At 56.2% G+C, this 18,565-nt stretch overlaps 1 protein-coding gene across 6 annotated transcripts in view; it reads left to right on the forward strand.

The window, feature by feature from the left end:
* Positions 1-18,565, forward strand: part of rab30 (RAB30, member RAS oncogene family) — a 333,798-nt gene that overhangs the window by 123,383 nt on the left and 191,850 nt on the right. For 4 of the 6 annotated variants that reach the window (XM_070892049.1, XM_070892050.1, XM_070892052.1 and 1 more), the window contains one exon: positions 3,813-3,953. The exons of 1 other annotated variant lie outside the window; for it this stretch is intronic. The gene's annotated coding sequence lies outside the window, so the exon portion shown is untranslated. The remainder of the gene's footprint in view (positions 1-3,812; positions 3,954-18,565) is intronic. One more of the 6 variants, XM_070892053.1, reaches the window with a different exon arrangement.

Raw genomic sequence — 18,565 nt, forward strand, 5'->3', positions numbered from 1 at the left:
GGGCAGCCCAGTTGACATGGAAGCCTCCCCGTCAACACTGCTGGCATCCCCTGGTCGAAGCACCCCCGAGACAGAGGACAGCCCATATCTTAGCCAATGTACAGTAGAAGATTTTAAAGTTAATCTATGTATGCGGGAACAGGCCACAGGGCCAAAAGACTGCGTGTTTGTAATGTAATATTTGGCCTGTAATCACCAATTTAAAAATGGTTTAAAGATTGCATCCATTAATGTGCGTAGCGTTAAGTCGACTACGTGATGTGTTTCCACCTTAGGGTACCTCACCAAGGTCAAGTCAGACCTGCTGTTCTTGCAGGAGTGCGGCCTGCCGCACTTCAGCAGTTACCAGCAGTGGTCGCAATGGCCATCCGTCTGGTCGGGAGGCAGCGATTGCCACTCCTCCGGCCTGGGCATTTCTGCTGCGGGGGGGGCCACTTCACCATCACCAAATTTAAGGAGGTGGTGGGCGGCCGCCTCCTCATAGCAGATGTACTGTATAAAAATGTTCCTCTAAGGCTAATTAACGTGTTTGCCTCACCTCTCAGAAGCGAGCAGCTGGCCCTCCTTCAGCAGCTCCCACTGCTGCTGGTGACATCCAGACCGGTCGGTCTGGGCGATGATTTCAACTGCATCATCGATGCAGCTGGACGATCCAGCAGAACCGACAGCAAACTGGACGCCACATCCAGACTCCTGATGGACGCGGTAAAAGATGCCAAGCTGTGCGACGTCTTCAGCAATCCTGCAGACAGAGCACCGCGCAGATACACCTGGTTGAGACCAGACGGGTCCGCTCGTTCCAGAATAGACTTCCTGTTTGTGTCCCACACGCTCAAGGTCAGATCCACCGACGTCACGCCAGTGTTCTTCTCTGACCACTGCCTCCTACTGGCTGACTGCCTCCCACAGGAAAACCAGGAAGTTGGCAGCGGGATATGGAAGCTCAACGTGAAACTGTTGACCCCGGAAAATGTTGAGAAACTCAAGAGGGATTACGAAGGTTGGAGAACCGTAAAACCCCTCTGTGATTCCCCGATGCACTGGTGGGAAACAATCAAGACGAACATCAAGAGATTCTTCATCCTCAAAGGTGTTCAGGAGGCAAGAGGAAGTCAGAGGGAATTGTCCCAACTCCAGAAGAGTATGCAAAACCTGCTCCTGCTGCAGTTGATGGGGGTCGATGTTGCGGAGGAACTCCAAGAGGTGAAAGGCCAGCAAGCCTCGCTCTTTGCCTCAGAGTCCTCCAAAATCATCTTCCGCTCCAATGTCCGCTCCGTTGAGCAGGTTGAGATGTGTTCGTGTTTCTTCCAAAAGGTACACAGGGGGAGCTCTATGATCAACAGCCTAAAGGAAGAAGACGGTTCTGTGACGTCTTTGCAGCCTGACATGTTGAGGATCAGCAAATCCTTCTATGCCAGGCTGTACGGTGTCAAGCCCACAGACTGCGCGGCCTCCCAGTCTTTCCTGTCATCTATCTTGGAGGTCTTAGACGACAGCGAGCGGGAGAGTCTGGACCACCCGCTAACTCTGGACAAGCTGACAAAGGCCATACGGTCCCTCGAGACGAGTAGAACTCCCGGAAGCTGTCCCCGTCAGGAAGATCTCTGATAGCCTCGCGCTACTCAGGGATACGATCGCCTATGTGCGGGACAGGAGGGTGGACACCTGTTTAATCAGCTATGACCAGGAGAAGGCCTTTGACAGGATATCGCACACGTGCCTGATGGACGTGCTCTCCAAAATGGGGTTCGGGGAGGATATCCGCAATTAGATCCAACTGCTCTACACTGACATCAGTAGCACAGTTCTAATCAACAGGTGGGAAACTGAAAGCTTTCCGATCAGGTCTGGAGTCAGGCAAGGTTGTCCTCTCTCCTCTGTCTTGTTTGTGTGCTGTACCGAGCCCTTTGTCGAGTCCATCAGGAAGGATGCGGGCATTAGAGGGGTGACAATCCCAGGCAGCGGTGGCGCTCAGGTCAAGACCTCCCTGTACATGGACGACATCGCCGTCTTTTGCTCGGATCCGCAGTCGGTCCGCGGATTGTTCACAATCTGCGACCAGTTTGAATTGGCCTCGGGGGCAAAGGTTAATCGCAGCAAAAGCGAGGCCATGTTCTTTGGAAGCTGGGCCGACCAATCCTTTATTCCCTTCACCGTTAAGTCAGATTACCTGAAGGTGTTGGGAATATGGTTCGGAGTGGATGGGGCATGCGCCAAAAACTGGAAGGAGCATATCGTTAAAGCCAAACAGAAACTGAGATGGTGGGAGCTGTGCTCCCTCTCCATTGCAGGAAAGAACCTGGTCATCAGGAGTGAGGTGTTCTCGGTGTTGTACGTGGCGCAGGTCTGGCCCATACCCCGCTCCTGTGCTGCAGCAGTCACCCGAGCCGTCTTCCACTTTGTCTGGAGATCCAAAATGGACCATGTCCGCAGAGACACGATGTACAAATCTCTGGACAAGGGAGGAAAGGACGTTCCGAACGTGGCCCTCATCCTGATGGCCACTTCTGTGTGCGGCTGCATCAAGCTGTGCATAGACCCTTGGTACGCAAACACCAAGTGTCACTACATGCTGAGATTCTATCTATCCCTGGTGTTGCGAAGGATGGGTCTGGCCAGGCTGCCGCGGAAAGCTCCGAGCAGTTGGACCATGCCTGACCACCTGTCCTTTGTGGAAAGGTTTTTCAAGAAAAACACCTTTGACCACAAGGCCATAAAGCAGTGGTCGGCACGCAAGGTCCTGGATGCCCTCCGGATGAAGGAGGTGATAGATCCTGTCGGGCGGTTCCCCGAGCAGACTGTCGAACTTGTTTGGCAGAATGTCTCATCGCCAGAGCTTTCACACAAGCACAAAGACATAGCTTGGTTGATGGTGAGAAGGGCCCGACCCGTCAGATCCTTCATGCACAGCCGGGGTTTCACCGTCATGGCACTCTGCCCCCGAGTCAACTGTGGTGCGAACGAGACTGTCATCCATCTCCTTCGGGATTGCCCCTTTGCAAGGCAAGTCTGGAAGGAGATGCTGTCGAGGTTCATCCCAAGCAGCTCCGTCACACATGACTCTGTGCTCTGCAGACTGTTCCCAGGGACGCACACCGAGACAGACATCATCTACTGCTGGAGAGCCATCAACTCGGTGAAAGAAGCACTTTGGTCTTCCCGAAACTTGCTGGTCTTCCAAGGCAAGGAGATGTCCATGGCTGAGTGTTGCAGACTGGCCCAATCCAAGGTCCAGGAGTACGTGCTGAGGGACGCACTAAAGGTTGGTGCAGTCGCCGCAAAGGCACGATGGGGAAGGGCCACAGTTTAAGGCCCTTTTGCCGCGGTAAACCCAGAGGATGGAATCAGACCCCCCTCGGGCTGTACTTGTTAACCTGTTTGTACACATAGAGCACCATCGACTACTGAAAAACACCTGTGTTGTGCCATATATAATGAAATTTCTGCACTGTTTAGTAACTTGTAAAGAAATGTAAATGTATTCCCACCCGTTCCATGTACTGCTTTCATCTGCATAGTGCTACATGTAACGTGATTCGTGATCAGTATTGAAATGTATCTGTAATGTAATGTAAACCTGTTCTTATCTGCTCCATGTTACACCCTTATTTGCACAGTACTACATGTAATGTGATTTGCGGATTGTACTAAACTGTACCTTGAAATGAAATGTACACTAGTGCATTGTATGGAACTGTTGTCAGCATCCAAATGAATTGTTTGGAATTGCTGACTGCAATGTACTGAACTATTTTCCAATGTATTGTGAAAATTTTACACGATTAAAGTATTTTTTTTTTAAAACCCTCGAGGATAAGGACCGAGAGTGAAGTCTTGCTTCTCCAACCCGACCGACTTCAACTTCAACCTGGATCTCGCATGTTTCAGTCAAGCACGAGGCTGTGGAGTCGAACCACTGAGGAAGGACCGGTGAGCAAGGAAGGGCGGATTGGGTAAGAACTCAGTATTTGCACGCTCACCAACCGATCCACGTAAGTGCGTGAGGGGGTGTCAGTGTGCCCTAACCAAACCAGAGCGGGGTTTAGAGTTAAGTGGATCTCGGGAGGGTTTAGCCCACGGGAAGGTTTGGTCAGTTGTAAGGCTAACAAGGAAAGTGCACTGTTTTACTGAGTTCTACTTCACAAGCATCTCACGAGTGGAGTGGGGTGTTGATCTGTTGTAATAAACCTTGTGCGATTTTGAACTTGAAACGTTGGTCCGTGTCTCACTATAAGACAATCCGTTGTAACTCTTTCACCCGAGCATAAGGACAGGGTTAGTGTGCTTGCTATAAGCAGGTGTTAAATCATAAACAGCAGATTGAATAACTGTGAGAGACCTATTGGCACCGGTCTCTGCAGAAAACCAACTCGTAGCGCAGCAAGCAAGGCAGGGCCGATTTGGCACCGGTTACTGCCAAGTAAAAACACTTACGTATTTGGACCCTACGGCGAAGCCTTGAAAACCTTGGGAAATAACCGTAGACTGACCACTTACACCTTTCAACGGAGTACATGGAAGTTTCTTGGATTTTTGAAGTTTTCATTTTTTTTTACTCACACGCCACCACCGAATGTCTTCAAGCAGGGCTGGAGGGTCGTATCATCAGCCGTCAGAATCGGCCCCGTGCCTGAACACAGGGGGTTCGGGGCTTGGCTGGAAAACAAGCATGGTGGGGGCGGGGGAGAGATGCCGATAAGAAGGCATCTGCACTGAGCCCGGGGAGGGAGATGGCGATCGGAAGGCTGCTGCACTAGGCATAACACTGCAATGAGTTTAGGGGAGAAGTCACAAGACTGCAATGAGTTGGCCGGGGGGGGGGGGGCGGTGGGGCAGGTTGGGGGGAGAAGGGGGGAATTCACAACACAGCAATGAGTTGGGGGGTGGGGGAGATGTCACAAGACTGCAATGAGTTGGGGGAGAAGTTACAAGACCTGGGTGTAGTACATCCATACAGACCTTGGGGAGGGAGAACAAGGAACCTGTCCTGCCTGCCTTCCTGCCATTTTGAGCTTCTTGCAAAGGTAAAATTTAACTATGGGGGCAATACTGACAATACCTTGTGCGAGCCTTCTGCACCACGGTGCTACATAGGAGACAATTGATTCGACGTCACCACATGAGAAACATCAGATCCCATAGGGTGCTGGGCAGGAGGCCTTACCCACCTCGGGTATATTGAAACAGGCATTCGTACCTGCACCTGAGCGATACAGACTGTCAGAAGGCTGTGTTTCCGCAAAGAAATTGTAAGTGAGATCTGTGAGTTGGTGAAAGCAGACTTGCAATCTAGAAGCGTCAGGAGGACTGCTTTGTCAGTTGAAGTGAAGGTTACAGCTGCACTTTCATTCTATGCCTCCGGACCATTTCAAGCTACAACTGGGGATGCGTGCGTCATCTCTCAACACGTAACACAGGCAATGCATGTCAGGGCTGTGGGCTTCTCCAGGATTGCTGGCTTCCCAAAGGTACAGGGCTGCAATGATTGTACCCACGTTGCCTTGTGATCACCTTTGGAGGATTCCGAGATGTACAGGAACATAAAAGGCTTCCACTCCATTAATGTACAGTGCATATGTGATGACATGCATCGCACCATGTCAGTCAATGCAAGATACCCTGGGAGCACCCATGATACATTCATCCTACGCAAGAGCGTTGTATCTGCCATGTTTCAGCAGCAGCAGCCAGAAGGGCAGAACTGGCTACTGAGAGACAAAGGGTACGGCCTCGCCACCTGGCTCATGACACCCTTACGTGTAACCCAGATGGAAGCTGACCGGGAATACAACATGTCGCACATTGCGACATGCAGTATCATAGAGAGGACCATTGGCATCTTGAAACAGCGTTTCCGATGCCTGGACCATCCCGGAGGCTACTTGCAATACTCCTCTTAGATAACTTAGCCATCATGAGGCAGCAGTAGCTGGTCGAAGAAGATCCACCTGCGGTGAGAGTGGCTGATGATAATGATGTAGAAGATGCAGATGACGAGCAGGAGGAGGAGGACAACGAGGATGAGGAAGCCATGCAAGTGCCTGAACCTGAAGCACGATGGCGGAGGAGGGCGGGCCAACGTGCCACTTTAACGATTGCTCAAGCCTTGCGCCAGCAACTCATCCGTGAATGCTTTGCTGCCTGAAGGCTCAGCGACAACTATTCCACATAGACCATGTTTACTGTTTGGACCTGTTCTGTATTATTGTGTTGTGTTAATGGAACAAATGATGGAAATGATTCTTGTTTACTTCAAAAGTTGTGTTAATAATTGAACAAATAATGGAAATGATTCTTCTTGAGTTCCAAAAGTTGTGTAATAATGGAACAAGTAATGGAAATGATTCAGTTTTAATATAAAATATATTTTATTCAAAGATTTAACAAACAGTACAACTTAACTTTAATAAAATTATTCTTGTATCAAACTTTAAAGTTTTCAGTTACAATCACTTACAAACTTTAAGATCACTTACAAAGTCTAAGATCATTTAAAAACTTTAAGATCACTTACTAATTTTTAAACTTGTAAATTTATGTAACTTACAAAAATCTTTTAATTTGAGAACAACAGTTACAACAGTAACAATAATAATAGCAATAACAATAACAGTAATAAAGAAAGGCTGCACCCATCTCTGCTTCACCTTATTCTAAGACCGCCCACCGCGTTTGTTCTTGGTGACTCCACCACTCCTGCCTGCAGGCGGTGGCACAGTGTTTCTGAGGTTGTTACCAAGCTTATAGCAGATGCATTCGTTATAATCTACCAAAATTCTCTGGACTCTGGGGAGGTACCAGCGGATTGGAAAGCAGCTAATGTAACGCCTCTGTTTAAAAAAGGGGGCAGACAAAAGGCAGGTAACTATAGGCCGGTTAGTTTAACATCTGTAGTGGGGAAAATGCTTGAAGCTATCATTAAGGAAGAAATAGCGGGACATCTAGATAGGAATAGTGAAATCAAGCAGACGCAACATGGATTCATGAAGGGGAAATCATGTTTAACTAATTTACTGGAATTCTTTGAGGATATAACGAGCATGGTGGATAGAGGTGTACCAATGGATGTGGTGTATTTAGATTTCCAAAAGGCATTCGATAAAGTGCCACACAAAAGGTTACTGCAGAAGATAAAGGTACGCGGAGTCAGAGGAAATGTATTAGCATGGATAGAGAATTGGCTGGCTAACAGAAAGCAGAGAGTCGGGAAAAATGGGTTCTTTTCGGGATGGAAATCGGTGGTTAGTGGTGTGCCACAGGGATCGGTGCTGGGACCATAACTGTTTACAATTTACATAGATGACCAGGAAGAGGGGACAGAGTGTAGTGTAACAAAATTTGCAGATGACACAAAGATTAGTGGAAAAGCGGGTTGTGTAGAAGACAGAGAGGCTGCAAAGAGATTTAGATAGGTTAAGAGAATGGGCAAAGGTTTGGCAGATGGAATAAAATGTCGGAAAATGTGAGGTCATCCACCTTGGAAAAAAAACAGTAAAAGGGAATATTATTTGAGTGGGGAGAAATTACAACATGCTGCGGTGCAGAGGGACCTGGGGGTCCTTGTGCATGAAACTCTTTTAGAGTTTATCTGTAAAACAAAACATTAAACCATGCCACCCGAACTGGGTGACACACCAGACATTTACAAGGCCCTTTTTTCCCTTTTTTTGTTTTTTTTTTGTGTTTTTCTTTTTTTTGTTTTTTTTTTTGGGCACTAAAATCACAATTTTCCCCCAGTGCCCCCTATAAAGGGAAGGTGGACACTAAAAGCACCGGCAATTAAAACAAATTAAACTTTAAAACGTAAAATCAAATTAAAATTTGGTTGCCGGGCGTGATGATGCACTCCAGTCCCTCCGGTGCCCACCTCTCGCGGAAGGCCGCGAGCGTACCGGTGGACACCGCGTGCTCCATCTCCAAGGACACCCTGGACCGGATGTAAGAGCGGAAGAGAGGCAGGCAGTCAGGTTGAACGACCCCCTCGACCGCCCGCTGCCTGGACCGGCTGATGGCACCCTTGGCCGTGCCCAGTAGCAGTCCTACGAGGAGGCCTTCGGACCTACCCGCTCCCCTCCGCACAGGGTGCCCAAAGATCAGGAGAGTGGGACTGAAGTGCAGCCAGAATTTCAGGAGCAGCCCCTTCAAATAATAAAACAGGGGCTGCAACCTCGTGCATTCCATAAAAACATGGAACACGGACTCCTCCAGACCGCAGAAATTGCAGGCGGCCTGGGAGTCCGTGAACCGGCTTAAAAATTTGTTGCACGGCACTGCTCCATGCACCACCCTCCAGGCCAAGTCCCCGATGAATAGTGGGAGGACCCCTGCGTAGAGTGCCCTCCATCGGGGACCCCCGCCTCCTCCGGACGGCAAGATGGTACGCCATGGCGTGTCCGGACGGCCGGCGAGGATGGCAAAGTTGAGAGTGTGCAGGAGCAGCCCGTACAGAAAACCCCTCCGCGCGGAACTGAAAGGCACGGAGGGGATTTCCCCGAGGCGGCTCAAGTTGTGAGGCGCCGGCCCCCGAGGGAGGTTCCGGGGTTTGGCGCCGATGAGGAATTCCGTCCGGACAGGGGTCAGTTCGGACGGGATCTCCCCATGTGCTTGAGCCTCCTCGATGCACCTAACGGAGTCAGGGCCCAGAGCTGTTTTTAGCGACTCGATGGCATCGGCCGCGTGGCAGACGTTGGCAGAATTTAGGCGCCGCGCCAGCGTGTCTGGCGCCATCCAGCCCGCTCCTCCGCCATCGAGCAGGTCCCTGACCCTGGTCACCTCACCAGCCACAGCCCTCTCTTCCGACAGCCACATAAAACCTCGGTCGTGGAGGTACGGATTCCCGAGCAGCGGCTCCTGCAGGACGGCCGCCACTCCAGCCGGCGGAGAGCTGCGCTTGGTGGAGACTTTGTTCCAGACCCTGATGAGTTCCTTGTAAAAGACAGGCAGCTCCCGGAGGGCAGTCCTGACACCCCCCAAGTTCACAAACAGGAGCTGCGTGTCATAATTGAGGTCGCGCTGCTGGCGGAAGAAATACGTCGCCAGAACACACCACCTAGGAGGGGGCTCGACGTAAAGGTATCTCTGCAGGGTCTGAAGACGGAAAGTCGCGAGCTGGGCGCTGACGCACACCAACGACTGACCGCCCTCCTCAAGCGGGAGACTCAAGACCGCAGCAGAGACCCAGTGCTTCCTGTTGTTCCAGAAGAAGTCCACCAGCTTCTTCTGTATCTTGGCGACAAACGCAGGGGGAGGGGTCAAAGTGACCAGCCGGTACCACAACATTGCGGCCACCAGCTGGTTTATGACCAGCGCTCGACCCCTGTAGGACAGCACTCGGAGCAGTCCTGTCCAGCGCCCTAGGCGAGCGGCGACCTTGGCCTCCAGCTCCTGCCAGTTCGCCGGCCAGGCTCCCTCGTCGGGGCTAAGGTAGACTCCCAGATAGAGGAGATGGGTCGTGCTCCAGGCAAAAGGCCTGAGCTCCTCCGGCAGGGAGTCCACCCGCCACTGACCCACCAGGAGTCCGGAACATTTCTCCCAGTTGATCCTGGCGGAGGACGCGGCCGAGTAAATCTCCTGGCACTCACGCATCCTCCGCAGGTCAGCGGGATCTTCTACCGCGAGGAGCACGTCATCAGCGTAAGCCGAGAGGACGACCCCCACGCCCGGCCCTTGCAGAGCCAGTCCCGTCAACCTCGTCCGCAAGAGGCGCAGGAAAGGCTCCACGCAAACGGCATATAACTGGCCGGACATGGGGCATCCCTGGCGCACCCCTCTCCTAAAGCGAAGGGGCGCCGTCAAGGACCCGTTAACCTTAATCAGACACTCCGCGGCGGCGTACAAAAGTCGGATCCGGGCGACGAAATGCGTCCCGAACCCGAAAGCGCGCAGAGTTCCGAGCAGATAATCGTGATCCACCCTGTCGAACGCCTTCTCTTGGTCGAGGGATAGGAAGGCGACTGACAGACCAGACTCCTGGGAACAATGGATGAGGTCCCGGACCAGATGGATGTTATCGTGGATTGTCCGGCCCGGGACCGTGTAGGACTGGTCGGGGTGGATCATGTGGTCCAGCACGGCACCAAGGCGAGCAGACATCGCCCTGGCGAAGATTTTGTAGTCCGTGCTGAGGAGGGAGACCGGGCGCCAGTTCTTAAGGAGGCGGAGATCGCCCTTCTTAGGCAGCAGGACGATGACTGCCCTGCGCCAAGAGAGGGGCATCTCCCCGGTCGCCAGACTTTCCCCCAGGACCCGCGCGTAGTCGCTCCCCAGGACGTCCCAGAACGCCCTGTGGAACTCCACGGTCAGCCCGTCCAGCCCCGGGGATTTTCCCCTCGAGAGCCGGTCGAGGGCACCGGTCAGCTCCGCCAGGCTTAGCGGAGCTTCCAGATTTTCGGCGCCCTCCGGGCTGACCTTCGGCAGGTCCTCCCACAAAACTCTACGCGCTTCCTCGCTGGACGGATCCGGAGAGAACAGAGCCCCGTAATATTCACGGGCCCTGTTGTTGACGCCCTCCGGATCCGAGACGAGAGAGCCGTCGTCGGCCAGCAGCGTCAAGAGCTGCTTACGGACACTCTGCATTTTTCCCAGCGAGTAGAAGAAGGGGGAGCCGCGGTCCAGATCCCGCAGGAACCGGATCCGCGACCTCACGAACGCGCCTCGGGACCCGACGAGCTGCAGATCCTTCAGCGCGGCCTTCTTCGCTTCGTACACCGTCCGCAGGGCCGGGTCCTGGACGACTTGACCGAGACGGGCTTCCAGGTCGAGCACCTCTTTTTCTAGGCGCCCGACTCTGGCCGCCCGCCTCTTGGTCGACCCCCTCGCGTACTCTTGACAGAAGACGCGGATGTGAGCCTTGCCCACGTCCCACCATAGCCTCAAGGAGGGGAAGCCCCCCTGCTTCCTTCTCCAGTCGGACCAGAATCGACGGAACGAGTCCTGGAACCGCACGTCCTCCAGCAGCCGGTTGTTAAAGTGCCAGTACGCGGACCCCATCCTCGCGCGGAGCGAAGCGAGCTCCGCCCACACCAGGTGGTGGTCCGAACACGGCACCGGCCGCATGGAGGCCGCCGGGACGCAGGAAACGTACGCCCGAGACACGTAAAGGCGGTCGACTCTAGACCATCCAACTCCAGGCCTCACCCAAGTAAAGGCGATGGAGTCGGGGTGGAGATTTCGCCAGACGTCCACCAAGTCGAAGGACCCGACCAGGTCCCTCAACTTCTCCATTGCCGTCATGCACTGCGGGGCACCGGAGCGGTCCCTCGCCTCGAGGGTGCAGTTAAAATCCCCCCCGAGGATAATGCAGTCGCCGACGTCGACGGAGCCAAGAAGAGCGGACACCTCTTCAAAGAAGCGCGTTTGCTGCGGGCCGGGCTGAGGGGCGTACACGTTCACGAGATGGAGCGGCACGTCCCCCAGGCGAACCGTTACGTGCAGCAAGCGGCCTGGCACGGGCTCCTCGACCCCCAAGATCTCCGGCTGAAAATGCAGGCCCAGCAAGATGGCCACCCCACTAGAAATGGCGGTGAGGTGGCTCATGCGGACCTCTCCTTGCCATTCCAGGAGCCACGTGGCTTCGTCTCCCGGAACGGTGTGGGTTTCTTGCAGGAAGCACACCGCATATTTCTCCTCCCGCAGGAGCGAAAAATTGTCAAATCTACGGCGTGCCACTCTGCCGCCGTTGATGTTGAGGCTGGCTATGGTTATCTTCATGGCAAAAGCATAGTGCAACCTCTACCTTAACCTATTGTGGGGGGAGGGAGCGGAGTCTTTTGTTGAACTCCACTCCCTCCGCAGCCCAACGAGGAGTCCCTCGAGTTCGCGCAGCTCAAGGTGTTGCGCCTTTGTCAAGGGCCCGCCCGCGGCCAAGGTTTTAGCGGCGGCGCGGACGGACCCCTTGATCAGCTCTGGCTCGGACCATTTTTCCAGGGCCAGTCGGGCTTGGTTGCAGCGACCCCGGCTCTGGGCCAAAAAGTCCCGGAGTTCCTTTGCAGGAATGAGGATGGTCTCGGCGGCGGCCGCGAGCTGATCCACCGCCTCGCTGGCGGTGGTCTCTAGATTTTCCCCCGCGTCCCCCACCGAGTCCCCGTCCTTCTCCGGGAGGTGGCCGCCAGCAGCCGGCCCATCGACCGCACAAGGTACGGCAAATGAACTGGCCGCTCCAACCGGCCCTGGCTCTGCCCCGATCCCACCCCCAGGATCGTCGGCAGAGGAGTCCCCACTGGGCTCTTTTAAAAATGGTGCTGGGTCAGGAAATGACAGCGGAAGGGATTCCCCCTCCGCCCCAGGAACCAGGGAACAAGGAGAGACCCGGCCATAGGAAATCCCCAGGCTCCCCAAGTGCTCCAGCTCCAAAGTAAGGGGTGAGGGTGGGTGTTCCTCCCCCTCCCCGCTGCCACCCCCCGGCCCAGCATGTACAGTTTCATTAAATTTGTTCATTTGTGTTTCTGCCGGGTCGAGCAAACCCCGGAGGAAGTTGGATATTGGCTGGGCGGGCTCAGGTTCGGCCTTTTCGGCCCCGCCCGCCTCAGTCCCCGGGACGCCCGGCCCGGCGGCAATGCTTTCCTCCGTGATCCCCAAGCCCCCCATGACAGGCAGATCCTCCACGCCCTCCCCGGGAGGCAGAGGCTGGGTAGCCTCGACTGTCTCACCCTCCCCGGGGACAGACTCCTCCCGCCTACGGCGCTGCTTGGGGGTGCTGGTGGGGGACGCGGGACACGCGGCGGGCACCGCCTCCTCCGCGGAGGGATGTTGTTCCCCCTCCGCCTCAACGGAGCGGCGCCTCCTTTTGTTGCTGGAGGTGCGCTGAGGCCGGGAGACCTCCATGTCTGCCGAGGCCTCCCGCTCCGCCCCCCCCTTTTCCTTATCTTGCCCTCGCCCGAGCCCCTCTGCGGTATTGGTCAAGGGCTCGGGCACGGGCTCAGGGCACCCCGCGCTCGCCGGTGACTGGGTTGGGCTGAGCGCGGTGGTCAAACTTTCCGGCGCACTGAGGGGACCCGCCTCTAGATGTCTCGTCTTCTTCCGCGCCTTCTTTTCGATCGGACGCTCTCCCTCCCCCCTGCCGGAGGCCGTGAAAACAAAGGCCCCCGACGATGCCCGCGCACCTACGGCTCCCGGCACGCGGACGCAACTAGGGGGAGGGGTGGCGGCGGCGCCAGCCTTGGCCGCCCTCGGAGGTTTGGCGGCCTTGGAGGCGGGGCAGTTCTTACGAACATGCCCCACCTCCCTACAGGCATGGCACCGCACGCCGTCCGACGTCCAGAAGACGCGGTAGGCAGTCCCCTCGTGCACCACATTGAAACTTCCCTCCGTCGTCTCCTCCCGCGCCAGCCGGACAAAGAGCTGGCGGCGGAAGGAGAACACGTGGCGCAGGCTGTTCTCCCGGAGGCCGAGCGGTATGGGGTTGATCCCCGACCTTACCTCCCCCAGTTGGTGTAGGTGAGGGAGGAGGAGCTCAGTGGGAACAAAGGGCGGGACATTTGAAATGATGACCCTCTGCGCGGTGGCCTCGAGAGGGTCGACCGGCAGGAACGTCCCGCCCACCGTGAGCCCCTTTTCAAGGGCCAGGGACACCGCCCGCTCCGACCCCAGGAAGAACACGGCCTTCCCAGACATCTTGGATGCTGCGACAATGGCCGAGGGGCCGACTACCCCAGCCATCGCCCGCACGCACTCCTCGATGCTCATTGTGGGGTGAGTGTAGCTCTTGACCCCGTGTTTTTTGTAATAAGTCTGAATGGTGGCAGGGCAGCGGGTGGCGCAGGAGGTGCCGTGGAAGCGGTTGCCACCTGCGCATATGTCCTTGCTGGCCCTGCCACCGGCGTGGATGGGGTCGCCATCACGGGGTCCCTTTAAGGGCTACACCCACCCCAAAGTCACAGGCCTTAATGGTCTTAATTGGCCTCTTATAGTAAGACTGAGCAGAGGAGCTCTTAACGAGGCACACCTCTCCCCTAGTTGGCAATTGGGGAGGGGCCTTGCTCCCTCTGCTCAGTTGTCTCAATTGTTTTTTATTTTATCAATTTGGGAGGAAAAGGGCTCTCAGAGAGAGAGGGGAGAAACAGAGAGTAACAGAGAAAGAGAGAGGGGGGTGGGAAGCGGGGGGGGGGGACTGCGTGGGCAGGTCTCCCCTCGCAGCTGTGGGTGGGTGCAATCCCCAGATGGCAAAACACACAATAGTCTTTGGGGTGGTCTTCGGGTGAGGGGAGAAGATGTCTTCACCTGGGGCAGCTAGAGCCACCAGGTACACACTCCTAACGATGTTTAAAGAGGTGGTAAATAAAATCTTCAGCCTGGTAGCTCCAGCTATCCCAGGCTTTGCAATTGGGGGGGGGTCAATTGTGTGTGGGGCCTAGTTGTAAGCAAGGCCCCCACACACACTTCCACCCACACACACCCCCCGCGATGTTCCGGCCCTCAGTGGTCTTCTTTCCTCCCCCCACCGATACAGCAAAGTCTTTACGGGGAAATGCACCAACACCCACCTGTAGAATGTTGTAGACTCTCCCTCCTTCCACACAGGTTGTTGTTTTTTCCCCCTCTCTCCAACTCTCTGTAGTTGTATTAAATGTTAAATTGTTTCTGTGCTCCTCCTCTCCCTCCGGATGTTGAATGGGTAGCAAGCTAGCCCTTTCCTCCTCTTCCTGGGCTGGTCTGAGGGCTCACTCCAGGCCTTCCAGGCAGGAGCTAAGGTTGATAGCTGCTCCTCACTCAGCAGCACAGCTCCTACTGTGCAGGACACGCCTCCACTGCTCCACAATTGGCCCTTGTGCATGAAACTCTTTTGAGTTTACCTGAAAAACATAAACATTAAACCGTGCCACCCGCCTGGGTGACACAGCAGACATTTTCAAGGCCCCTTTTTTTCCTTTTTTTGTGTTTTTTTTCTTTTTTTCCTTTTTTTTTTGCGCTAAAATCACATTTTTCCAAGTGCCCCCTATAAAAGGGGAGGGGGACACTAAAAGCACCGGCAATTAAAACAAATTAAACTTTAAAACGTAAAATCAAATTAAAATTTGGTTGCCGGGCGTGATGATACACTCCAGTCCCTCCGGTGCCCACCTCTCGCGGAAAGCCGCGAGCGTACCGGTGGACACCGCGTGCTCCATCTCCAAGGACACCCTGGACCGGATGTAAGAGCGGAAGAGAGGCAGGCAGTCAGGTTGAACGACCCCCTCGACCGCCCGCTGCCTGGACTGGCTGATGGCACCCTTGGCCGTGCCCAGGAGCAGTCCTACGAGGAGGCCCTCGGACCTACCCGCTCGCCTCCGCACAGGGTGCCCAAAGATCAGGAGAGTGGGACTGAAGTGCAGCCAGAATTTCAGGAGCAGCCCCTTCAAATAATGGAACAGGGGCTGCAACCTTGTGCACTCAATAAAAACATGGAACACGGACTCCTCCAGACCGCAGAAATTGCAGGCGGCCTGGGAGTCCGTGAACCGGCTTAAAAATTTGTTGCACGGCACTGCTCCGTGCACCACCCTCCAGGCCAAGTCCCCGATGAATAGTGGGAGGACCCCTGCGTAGAGTGCCCTCCATCGGGGACCCCCGCCTCCTCCGGACGGCAAGATGGTACGCCATAGCGTGTCCGGACGGCAGGCGAGGATGGCAAAGTTGAGTGTGTGCGGGAGCAGCCCGTACAAGAAACCCCTCCGCGCGGAACTGAAAGGCACGGAGGGGATTTCCCCGAGGCGGCTCAAGTTGTGAGGCGCCGGCCCCCGAGGGAGGTTCCGGGGTTTGGCGCCGATGAGGAATTCCGTCCGGACGAGGGTCAGTTCGGACAAGATCTCCCCACGTGCTTGAGCCTCCTCGATGCACCTAACGGAGTCAGGGCCCAGAGCTGTTTTTAGCGACTCGATGGCATCGGCCGCGTGGCGGACGTTGGCAGAATTTAGGCGCCGCGCCAGCGTGTCTGGCGCCATCCAGCCCGCTCCTCCGCCATCGAGCAGGTCCCTGACCCTGGTCACCTCACCAGCCACAGCCCTCTCTTCTGACCGCCACATAAAACCTCGGTCGTGGAGGTACGGATTCCCGAGCAGCGGCTCCTGCAGGACGGCCGCCACTCCAGCCGGCGGAGAGCTGCGCTTGGTGGAGACTTTATTCCAGACTCTGATGAGGTCCCTGTAAAAGACAGGCAGCTCCCGGAGGGCGGTCCTGACACCCCCCAAGTTCACAAACAGGAGCTGCGTGACGTAGTTGAGGTCGCGCTGCTGGCGGAAGAAATACGTCGCCAGAGCGCACCACCTAGGAGGGGGCTCGACGTAAAGGTATCTCTGCAGCGTCTGAAGACGGAAAGTCGTGAGCTGGGCGCTGACGCACACCAACGACTGACCGCCCTCCTCAAGCGGGAGACTCAAGACCGCAGCAGAGACCCAGTGCTTCCTGTTGTTCCAGAAGAAGTCCACCAGCTTCTTCTGTATCTTGGCGACAAACGCAGGGGGAGGAGTCAAAGTGACCAGCCGGTACCACAACATTGCGGCCACCAGCTGGTTTATGACCAGCGCTCGACCCCTGTAGGACAGCACTCGGAGCAGTCCAGTCCAGCGCCCTAGGCGAGCGGCGACCTTGGCCTCCAGCTCCTGCCAGTTCGCCGGCCAGGCTCCCTCGTCGGGGCGAAGGTAGACTCCCAGATAGAGGAGATGGGTCGTGCTCCAGGCAAAAGGCCTGAGCTCCTCCGGCAGGGAGTCCACCCGCCACTGACCCACCAGGAGTCCGGAACATTTCTCCCAGTTGATCCTGGCGGAGGACGCGGCCGAGTAAATCTCCTGGCACTCTCGCATCCTCCGCAGGTCAGCGGGATCCTCTACCGCGAGGAGCCCGTCATCGGCGTAAGCCGAGAGGACCACCTCCATGCCCGGCCCTTGCAGAGCCAGTCCCGTCAACCTCGTCCGCAAGAGGCGCAGGAAAGGCTCCACGCAAACGGCGTATAACTGGCCGGACATGGGGCATCCCTGGCGCACCCCTCTCCTAAAGCGAAGGGGCGCCATCAAGGACCCGTTAACCTTAATCAGACACTCCGCGGCGGCGTACAAAAGTCGGATCCGGGCGACGAAATGCGTCCCGAACCCGAAAGCGCGCAGAGTTCCGAGCAGATAGTCGTGATCCACCCTGTCGAACGCGTTCTCTTGGTCGACGGATAGGAAGGCGACCGACAGACCAGCCTCCTGGGAACAATGGATGAGGTCCCGGACCAGATGGATGTTATCGTGGATTGTCCGGCCCGGGATTGTGTAGGACTGGTCGGGGTGGATCATGTGGTCCAGCACGGCACCAAGGCGAGCAGACATCGCCCTGGCGAAGATTTTGTAGTCCGTGCTGAGGAGGGAGACCGGGCGCCAGTTCTTAAGGAGGCGGAGATCGCCCTTCTTAGGCAGCAGGACGATGACTGCCCTGCGCCAAGAGAGGGGCATCTCCCCGGTCGCCAGACTTTCCCCCAGGACCCGCGCGTAGTCGCCCCCCAGGACGTCCCAGAACGCCCTGTGGAACTCCACGGTCAGCCCGTCCAGCCCTGGGGATTTTCCCCTCGAGAGCCGGTCGAGGGCACCGGTCAGCTCCGCCAGGCTTAGCGGAGCTTCCAAATTTTCGGCGCCCTCCGGGCTGACCTTCGGCAGGTCCTCCCACAAAACTCTACGCGCTTCCTCGCTGGACGGATCCGGAGAGAACAGAGCCCCGTAATATTCACGGGCCCTGTTGTTGACGCCCTCCGGATCCGAGACGAGAGAGCCGTCGTCGGCCAGCAGCGTCAAGAGCTGCTTACGGACACTCTGCCTTTTTTCCAGCGAGTAGAAGAAGGGGGAGCCGCGGTCCAGATCCCGCAGGAACCGGATCCGCGACCTCACGAACGCGCCTCGGGACCCGACGAGCTGCAGGTCCTTCAGCGCGGCCTTCTTCGCTTCGTGCACCGTCCGCAGGGCCGGGTCCTGGACGACTTGACCGAGACGGGCTTTCAGGTCGAGCACCTCTTTTTCTAGGCGCCCGACTCTGGCCGCCCGCCTCTTGGTCGACCCCCTCGCGTACTCTTGACAGAAGACGCGGACGTGAGCCTTGCCCACGTCCCACCATAGCCTCAAGGAGGGGAAGCCCCCCTGCTTCCTTCTCCAGTCGGACCAGAATCGACGGAACGAGTCCTGGAACCGCACGTCCTCCAGCAGCCGGTTGTTAAAGTGCCAGTACGCGGACCCCGTCCTCGCACGGAGCGAAGCGAGCTCCGCCCACACCAGGTGGTGGTCCAAACACGGCACCGGCCGCATGGAGGCCGCCGGGACGCAGGAAACGTACGCCCGAGACACGTAAAGGCGGTCGACTCTGGACCGTCCTACTCCAGGCCTCACCCAAGTAAAGGCGCTGGAGTCGGGGTGGAGATTTGGCCAGACGTCCACCAAGTCGAAGGACCCGACCAGGTCCCTCAACTTCTCCATCGCCGTCATGCACTGCGGGGCACCGGAGCGGTCCCTCGCCTCGAGGGTGCAGTTAAAATCCCCCCCGAGGACAATGCAGTCGCCGACGTCGACGGAGCCAAGAAGAGCGGACACCTCTTCAAAGAAGCGCGTTTGCTGCGGGCCGGGCTGAG

This window comes from Pristiophorus japonicus, chromosome 10, assembly GCF_044704955.1.
Source record: "Pristiophorus japonicus isolate sPriJap1 chromosome 10, sPriJap1.hap1, whole genome shotgun sequence".
Classification (NCBI taxonomy): domain Eukaryota; kingdom Metazoa; phylum Chordata; class Chondrichthyes; family Pristiophoridae; genus Pristiophorus; species Pristiophorus japonicus.